General features: G+C 49.4%; 1 protein-coding gene across 1 annotated transcript in view; it reads right to left on the bottom strand.

Moving 5' to 3' along the window:
- The window catches only part of ANO2 (anoctamin 2), a 347,746-nt gene that overhangs the window by 23,674 nt on the left and 314,849 nt on the right, over positions 1–9,223 (bottom strand). The window lies entirely within an intron of this gene.

Genomic DNA, 9,223 nt, shown 5'->3' with positions numbered 1-9,223 from the left:
CCCATTAACATAAACACGTAGGTAAAAACACCACGGGAAGGTCATCGCTGTTTATTTCATCAGCCTGTATCTCCAGCCCTTGCCCAGTGATCCCCTTCTCCTAAGGGCAAGGGAAGACACTGCGCACAGCAGTGAGTGTCTGGTGTAAAAAGAATTGCAAGTGTTGATGGACCACGTAAACAGGAAGAGATAACGAGAAGAAGGCCCGTGAGCTGGTTCCTTGGCATGGACCTCTATTGCCTAGGAAAATAGTAGCAGTCTTTACAGAAGTATAAGAAGGTTCTCAATGTCCATCATTCACCACTTATTCATTCATTCACTCATTCATCCAACAAGCATTTATTGAGCACATCCTAGACACTGAGCACCGTACTCGTTGCTAGGAAACAAAGATGAATAATTACTGTGTCATCCTTCCAAGGGCTCATAGGTTGCAGTGGAGAAGATGGACATGTAAGCAAATCCTGGCTGTGTGTTGGAGTTAGACCTCTAAGGGCAGCATTAACAGACTGCAGTGAGTACCAGGGCAGGAGTAACTCACTCTCACCGGCGGGCCCGTGGAGGCTGCAGAGACTCACGACCGCTGGGCTTCACTTGAAGAACAAGTCAAAGAGGCATCTGAAGGTTTGCTGGATGTTTGGTCATTAACATCTTTCCTGCCAGTCACCCATCCAAATTCACAGACTACTTAGGAAATAAAGACAATAAGTGGAATTCCCTTTCAATCTGCATAGGGTCACCTGGGGTTTATATAATGGATCAGATTCAATTCAGAAACCCTGGAAGTCATAACAGGAAAGACTAGCCTTGAAGCCACGGCTTGAGTATTAAGAGTTTACTGCCTACAAGTCATCACAGCACCAGGACAGATCAGCAAGGCACGTTTTCTCCATTTCTTTGTGATTAAGGGAGACTGGGTCCCCTCCTTTCCTCACTCCCACATGAATTGTGAAATATTAACTCCTTCAGCTGAAGGAGGGAGGACCAATGACTTTCTGAGAGTCCCACTACTCAAGAACTCAGAGTCTAGTTATAACAGCTGATTTTAGGTTGATAGTAGGATACAGACCAGTCCATAAGCAGCCCTCTTCGCTGCCTTGGGAACAGAGCTTAGGGTCGTGGGAGTCTTCAGACATGAACCCCGCTGATGGCCACAGAAAAAGGCAGAACATGGTTCTCAGCCACAGGGAGCTTAAAGGCCTGGAGACTACGGTCTTCTGGAAGAATGTGCCCATTGCTCCTCTTCTAACTCTTCTGAGAAAAACTCCAAACCCTCAGAAGTCATGAAGCTTCAACCAACAATTCCTAAACACCTACCATGTGCAGGCAGAATGCTCTCTGGTTCATAAAGTAATCTTCAGTGTCAAGTATTATTATCTCCATTGTACAAGTGAGAAAACAGCCTCAGAGAGGTGAAGTAATCTTCTCAGGGCCACACACCCAGAGGTCAATGAAGCTCGGAAACAAAGATAGCTTCTGACGCCAACCAAGTTCAAGGTCCTTTCACTGCACCAAAATGTACATATTCAACCCTAAGGCAACAGCACCCCTTCCCCCTGCCTAGTCACTCCCATGCATCTTAGGTTTCCTTTATTGGATCTTCTCTGATCTGATCTCTTTCTGTCAGAGAATGAACTTTTATCGATACCAGCATCCCCACCAATCTGTACAGGTGTTTTCCCTCCCCAGAGTGTCTTCATTCTCGTACATGTGTCTTCTGCAGGGGGCACACTGCAGCTGAACCTGATGTTCTCTGTGCCATCGCTCCTGTCTGCCCTGCATTTGTGGCACCTCAAAACTCTTACATCAGTTTCTTAAAAGTAGAGAGAATTGAGTTTGTGAGCTCTACTGATTCGTTTCTGATTTTCAGAGAACCACCTGGTGAATTTCCAGCCAATGTTTATTGAGTGAACAAATGAATGGCCTGGCTTACTCACTCCTGTTTACTTTTTCCATCTGCAGAATGGGATGTGAGGGCCAGTTACCCACGCGTCCTTCCTCTCATCCATCCATCCATCCAGCCAGCCAGCCAGCCATCCATCCATCCTCCCATCTACCCATCTGGGCTGGGGTAATGCAGTCAGTGAGGTGGAAAAGCAATGAAAATAGTCAAGGCTGAAGAGAAGTTCCCAAGTAACAAATCCCTGAGAACCTTTGTTTGCCCTTACCTCTTCCCAAAGGGCTGGGGCAAAGTCAACGAAAGGAACACATAAGTAAGTTTACGGTGTTTTAGAAAAAAGGAAATAAAGAACAGAGAAAGGAGGGAGACACAAATATGCAAACTCTAAGGATCCACAACTGGGCTGTAGTTGAGCAACAAAGTTCACTCTGAGCTTCCTGGTTGACAGAGCAAGAAGAGAAATGGGAAAGACAGAGTTCTCAGTATTTTAACCTAAAATACTGCCTCCATTCACTCACTCACTCACTCACACAGGCATTTCTCGAGCACTGACTGGGCATCTCCTCTACGTCAGGAGCCTTCCAGGCACGGTATCCAAGTACACTCTTGCCTTTTCTCTTAAGTCTTCATGGGGAAAGGGGCTCCTAGCACAGACAATGACAAGCAATGTGTGCTTCAAAAGAAAAGGAGAGACTTGACCTGCAACTCACCCTCCTCCCCAGAAATACTGGAACGAGACCCTAGATGCTGCCTGAATTACGTTTAAACGGCATTTGGAGAAGACGGCAGGTGCCTGATTATCCAGTGGGATGACTCAGTTTGTATAAACAGGATGGCTCAGGGAAAGGAATTTCCTGATTCTCTGAGCCATTGCCTTTGTAACACACACACCCGGAGCTGTGTGACAGAATACAGAGGCTTCAGTGCTGATGCTGTACAGATATTCTGGAAAATTTCTTCACTTACAGCTAAGGCAGCCTTGGGACTGGTTTTCCACATCAGTCTCTTTTGGAAACTTGGAAATTACCCAGTGTGGTCCCTACTGTCCATGACCAAAGAATATGAGAGCTGAAAGGAATCTTGGGTGTCACCTGTCATCATTCTCTCTGGAGCCTCAATCTCTTCTACTCTTTATTTAATAAGTGACCACGTTTACTTGACCATTTCCATGGTGGGCTACTCAGTGATGCCTGTAGCCAGCTCTTTCTGTTGTTCTTTATTCTCTGGCTCATTTGCAAGTCACTGAGACTTTGGGATATTTGTTATAAAGCATTATCATACTAGGAGTTGACTATTACATGGGGTATTTTGCCTGACCTACCCAGATAATTTTACAAGTCCATCCATTTGTATTGCTGAACGAGACCTGCCCTTAGTGGGATAGCATCCCCTAATTAAAAGCACCTCAAAATAAGGAATCTTGGCCCCTGGGGGAAGGGGGAGGAGGAGACAGACTGTCCCAGCTATATCAATACATCCAGGGTGTCTGGAGAGCTTTGAAAATGGTGATATCTGTAGTATCTAATTATCACTTTGTCTTCAAGGTCCTCACTACAGGATCACCTCTTTCATTCTTTATTCTTCTTCCTTCATCTTCAAACTTTTATTGAGCACCTACTGTATGCCAGGCCCTGTGGTCAGGTGTTGTGAATAAGACACAACAAGAAGCTCCCATCACAATTTAGTGAATAACAGGAAGCTAAGTTGTTGGCCTTCAATTGCATCACTTATTTATTTGATAAAATGGTGATAAAACTTAATCAAGAGAGTCTTTTGGAACTAGTCACCAAACTCCTCTTAGAGGATTAAATTCCGGCCTACGTTTTTATGCCAAATTCCGCTCTGTAGAAGTCAAAGGCTGTGAGCGTCCGGAGGCCTTAGCTCACAGCTCTTAAAGCGACTAAAGAAATTCCTCTCGTCAGGCCTTGAGGAAAAGTCCACAGCTGGGCTGTGAGGGGTCTGTGGCGAAGGCGTTTGAAGCCCGCTCTGAGGTGGGGGCCGGTGATGATTAATGTTATGGCTGCTCCCGGGCCAGCATTCTTCCCTCCCCTCCGAGCCAGGGAAGGGTGATTACCCTTGAAGTCCTTAGTAAGCTCTTCAGGAAAAGGGTTTGATATTGGAGATTCCCTCGAAAGCTGACCGCTCCCCTCCCAGGTTTTGCAGTCTAATCCCTCCCTCTCCCTCTTGGGTTTCTCTTTGTCTGGAGCCAGCCCATTCCCCACCACCCAACCTGCCCAGACGGGGCTCCCCACCACCACCGCCCCCTCCTCGGGCCGACTCCCAGCCTCCCCTTCGCCTCGTGGCCCCTCCCCCCAGGCCTGCTGGGCCCCAGTTCCAGCTCAATTTAGAAAAATGTAAATATAATACATCTCTCCCTGCCGCCTCCCTCTTCTGATGACCTGCCTCACCATTACAACCAACAGGCCCCGAGTGGGCTCAGTGTACTTCCTGTCAGCATGGGTGGTCCTGGGGATCACAGGGAAGGAAGCTGACAGCTGAGAGCAGGGCCAGGGATCACCGTGTCAGGCACACCAGAGGGAGTGGGCAGCTTTGGTTTCACTGCTCTCATTTTTGTTCAAAGCCCAGGACAAGGGCCTTTCTGGGACTGGGGAGGTCTAGCCCATTGGGACAGAAAGAGGAAACCTCACTCTGCCCCATGCCTCCACTGAAGCCCAAGTTCCTATTGGTCCTGATGGGATTCTCCTGTGGAATGGTCTGGAAAAAGACTCTAGTCTCAGTTCCACTAATGGGTCTTCGGGGTGACCCGAAGCAACTTGTATCACACCCTGGGCCTCTTGGTTTTGAGATGCACTGTCGAGCTGGTACGTATGAACTAGGATGTCAGCACCGGAAGGGACCCTGGGGGTAATCTGGCCCAGGTAAGGGGCCCTGGGGGTCACCTAGTCCAGGAAAGGGACCCTGGAGGCGATCTGGCCCAGGTTAGGGACCCTGGGGGTGACCTGGCTTGAAAGTCTTAATTCTTATCAAGACACTCGATGAATGATGATTCTGCACACCACTTGCTTCTACTGGGGTAGTGAGGTTTTGTGCCTGCAGACACCTCCCTGCTCTCTCACTCAAAACTAATCTAGCAATGTGAGAAGGTGAGGGTGACACTGACCCTGTTTTACCTTATGCTTTTTGAAATATATTAGCAGTAGTAGCAGCACATTACTGGTGACACACTACACAACTGGTTAAGACCGCAAGCCAGTGGGTTGCACCTCTGCAAGGAAAAACTCATCATGTGGTCTAACTCCCTATGATGCTGAGGAGGAAACGAGGTCCAGAAAGATGTTGTGACGTGTCCAAAGTCACCCTGCTGGATACAGGCAGAGCCGGATTCACATCCAAGACCCCTGAAGCCCTGGGAAGGTGGGAAGAAGAGATACTGCTCCCTTTACCTTACAGGGATCATCTGAAGATCAAAGGGGCTTTGAAGACAGGGGTGCAGAGAAATAGGAAGTCATGGTACGATTGCCGTTGCCAAGCCTTAGGTACCCAGGGGGATGCAGAAACTATTGCCTCCAGCAAGGTTCTGACATCTGGACTTCTGTCTTCTCTCCCACCTTCTGTCTTCTTTCCCAGCGCACTACCTGTGAGCAGCATGGACGTGGACGGGCTCACATTACTCCTTCTCCTGTTTCCCTGGCTTAGTCCCCGGAAAGGAGCTCATAATAGGCGTGGGGTGGGGGAGGGGAGAAGGCAGCCACGAAGGGGAGGGGGAGAGGGGGCGTGGAAGGAGGAGGAGGCAGAGAAAGAGAAAGAAGGATAACCGCCACTCTTGATAATCCACTCACGGGATTATCAGCCTGTTAATAATATATGAGAGTGGACGCCAGCACCACTACAAGTAAGATTGTTTCAGCCCGGATAGGCCAAAGCTAGATAAAGGGTACCCTCATTTATTCAGTCACCCCGTTGCAGACTTCTCCAGTGTTTTCAGGGCCCATGCAAGGCCCTGAAATTAGCTTCCAGTAGGGTATGGCTGTCTTGGGAGGCGGCTTGTCTGAAAACCTGGGAGGGAGCGGGGACTAAAATACTGTGGACGGGGGGAGGGGCAAGGGGAGGGAAGGGAAGGGACCCTTTGAGCAGGAGGTGACACAGAACCGGTTTTGTCCATGGGGGTGAGAAGACACAGGGAATGCCAGGGCAAGGGGCACAGACACGGTCAGGCAGAAACAGAGTGACGTGTGGGCTGTGGGTAAGGAGCGCTTGGTGGGTTCACTCTGGCGGCACTAAGAATGTGTAAAAGAATCTCAGGGTGAATAAATGGAAAAGCTGCCTCTCCAAGGCCTTGCTCAGGATGTGGGCATGTCAGAGGCTTCTGAACAATGGATGGTAAGACCCACACCAGCGTAGGAAAAGAATCAGAAGGCTGTAGGGAGACGCTGGCGGCTGTGAGTGGTGGCACTGAGGGTGTGGCAGGGAAAGCACCAGGGGTAGGAGGCTATAAGAGGCTGAAGGGAACGGAAGGAGCAACTTCCAGAAACACTCCAGAGAAAGACCAGCCCTGCCGGAGGGGAGGCGTGCAGACAGCAGAGTGAACGAACAGTGATGTCCCGGCTTCTGAGCCAGGGGCCTGGAGGGTGGCGAGACCATAAATGTGGTAGAGAACCCGGAAGAGAGTCACGGAACAAAGTCTCTGAGCAGACGGGCTGAGAAGTGTGTTCCCCGAGATGCAGTCTCTTCCTGGCCTCATCTGAAGTCTCAAAACAAGCCTGAGGTGGCAGCTGGGAGACAAGAGTCTTGTTCCCAGTGCAGAGTCTGTCCTGCCCCTGCCGGCACTTTCTGGGGGACCCAAGGAAGCTTGGTGGGCGAGCAGTCACAGGCCGGGGGCAGAGGAGAACGCACGGCCCTCGGTCACGCACCTCCGCTAAGGCACACGGCAGCCAGAGGCCCCCAGCCTCTCAGACGCAGGCAGAGGGGGCTGCATTTTTTTCTGTGACAAGGAGGCCCTTTCCTGTAACCACTGGCCCATCACTCTCTGCCTCTAGACCCTGAGGTCCTGGAGGGCCCGGCCCCCTTTGTTGCCTCTGTGCCCCGAGTGCCTGCTCAGGGCCTGACACAGTATTGCCCCCGGCGGGGAGGGGAGGGGCGCTGCAGGGGCCAGGATGTGAAACCGGGCTGAGCTTCAGTGCAAGTCTGGGGGCAACCCCGCCCTCTGCCCACTTCCACAGGGATCAGTGACTGCACCCCTGAAGGCCAAGGAGCAAATGAAAACCAGAAATGACTTTTCTTGGAGGGAAACTCCGATGATACACGTGTCTCGCTTGGGTCTTGGGAAATGAAAATCGCTGCATATAAAAAATAATAAAAAGGACTTCCCTGGTGGTCCAGTAGTTAAGACTCTGCGCTTCCACTGCAGGGGGCGCGGGTTCGACCCTGGTCGGGGAAGTAAGATCCCACATGCCGTGCAGCGTGGCCAAAATAATAATGATAATAATAATAATAATAATAATAAATATGACCACCATGAAATGGGAGGCCGGCCCAAATATCACGGGATAAAGAGCAAGGAGGCCTCAGTTTCTCTGCCATGGAAGGAAAGGGAGTGGGAGGGCCATTCCTTCAAGAAATAGTTTATTGAGCCCTTACTATGTTCCAGGAGCAGGGCTGAGTGCTGCAGGCAGACAGGAGTGAGACTCAGTGTCTGCCCCAGAGCACTGCCATTTCCTCCTGGGCCAAAGCGGGTCCAGGAGAAGAGAGGAACTGAGGATGGGAGAACTGAGGATGGGAGAGCAAGAACCTGCAGCAGCAAATAGGCCAACACAGGCCGGGTTAGACCCACCAGATGTGCACACCTGGGTGTCCTCAGATGCTGTGCCTAGGGGGTCTGAACTTCATCTGCAAGGACCTCAGTAACTAATGTTGAAGGATTCTAAGTAGAAAAGATAATACGTCTGGATTGCGTTTTAGAAAAGCTATTTTAAAAGCTGGGAAGGAAAAGGCAAAGAGGGAGTGGAAAAAGAAGCAGTTAGGATGTATCTGCAGTCATTCAAAGGAGGAACGGTGAGGACTTACATGGAAATCCAAAATTCTTAGTAGAGACTGTAGACCAAGAAAGCCACCCTGTCATATCAGTAAACAAAGGATGCTGGGGCCATCAAGCCACCAGCCACTGCAGTCCCCATACTGGGCACCCTGAGGGGATTCGGGATGGGGAAAAAAACCAGGATACTGGCCCCAGATAGCTGAGGTGCGTATCAAAGGAATGATTTCAATGAGCCCAGACTCCTGCATCTTCCTGTACAGTACTGAGAAAAGTGCTAAATTCATTAACTTAAGATGTCTGCTTTTTCCTTAATTAACAGTAATCTTTTGATGCTCCAACTACCTGGTTTTTTTGGTTTGTTTTCTTGTTTTTTTGCAAAAGTCTCCCAGGCTTAAAAGTCCTCCGCATGCCTGCCGAATAAAACATAATTCTCAACTCGTAGGTGGTGCGATTTTTTGTTCAGTCGACAAGGCAAAGCCAGTGAGGTAAGGAGCCATGGATAAAAAAGACTCTTGATCATCCTGAGCAGGCCTCTCCCCAGCTAGATGTGATGCGAAGTCAGAAAGGAGTCACGGAAAAGAAGTCAGTGTCTACACCAATTCATGGATGCGTCTCCTGAATGCTGAAGTTCAAATTTGCAACTTGGTGAGACAACTTGCCGATGCAGCTGCAAGGGTGTAGAGGCCCTGGTCTCTGGGGGGAACCTGCCCATGTGTTTCCATCAGCTAGGTCATTCTTACATGTCTTGGTGGGTATATCCAGAGAGCAGGGGAGACTGACAGCTCTTGCCCCTTCAAAATAACAATCTGACTTTTACTCCTAATAAATAAGGAAATGTGCAACCACCAGTGCACCTCTTTTTCTATTCAGAGTTTGACAGAACTGTAAGCTCAAGACTAAGAGAAATGAGATCCCCTGTAATGACAGGAAGAAATTCATCTCCTCACCCACATGAATGGCCTGAGGGCCTCAAAGCTTGGGCTGCATTTAAGAAACCAGAGGAGGCTCTAAGAGGGATAATTGAATTCCTGAGTCAGGAAGACTATAGTGATTATTTTTTGGATGACTAGAGGAACAAACATTTGTGGGTTTGAGATAAACAGATGACAAAAAGAGCCCATCTGAGATGCCAGACTTGACAAGCAGGGCCCTAAGGCCTTTGTGTTCTCTGGAAGGACAAGCATCTTGGAATGTTTATATCTCAGGCTTCTGAGTGTGATTCTTGGGACTGCCTTGGAATCTCGTACCCTCAGTCTTTAAACATTATTGTCTGATCCTACTGCCTGATGGGATGGGAGGAACCTCCAGGGCTCACTACATGCAGGGGC

Source organism: Balaenoptera acutorostrata, chromosome 11 (genome assembly GCF_949987535.1).
Source record: "Balaenoptera acutorostrata chromosome 11, mBalAcu1.1, whole genome shotgun sequence".
Classification (NCBI taxonomy): domain Eukaryota; kingdom Metazoa; phylum Chordata; class Mammalia; order Artiodactyla; family Balaenopteridae; genus Balaenoptera; species Balaenoptera acutorostrata.
Note: the sequence above shows the minus strand (reverse complement) of the source record. Positions and strands in the feature narration are given on the sequence as shown.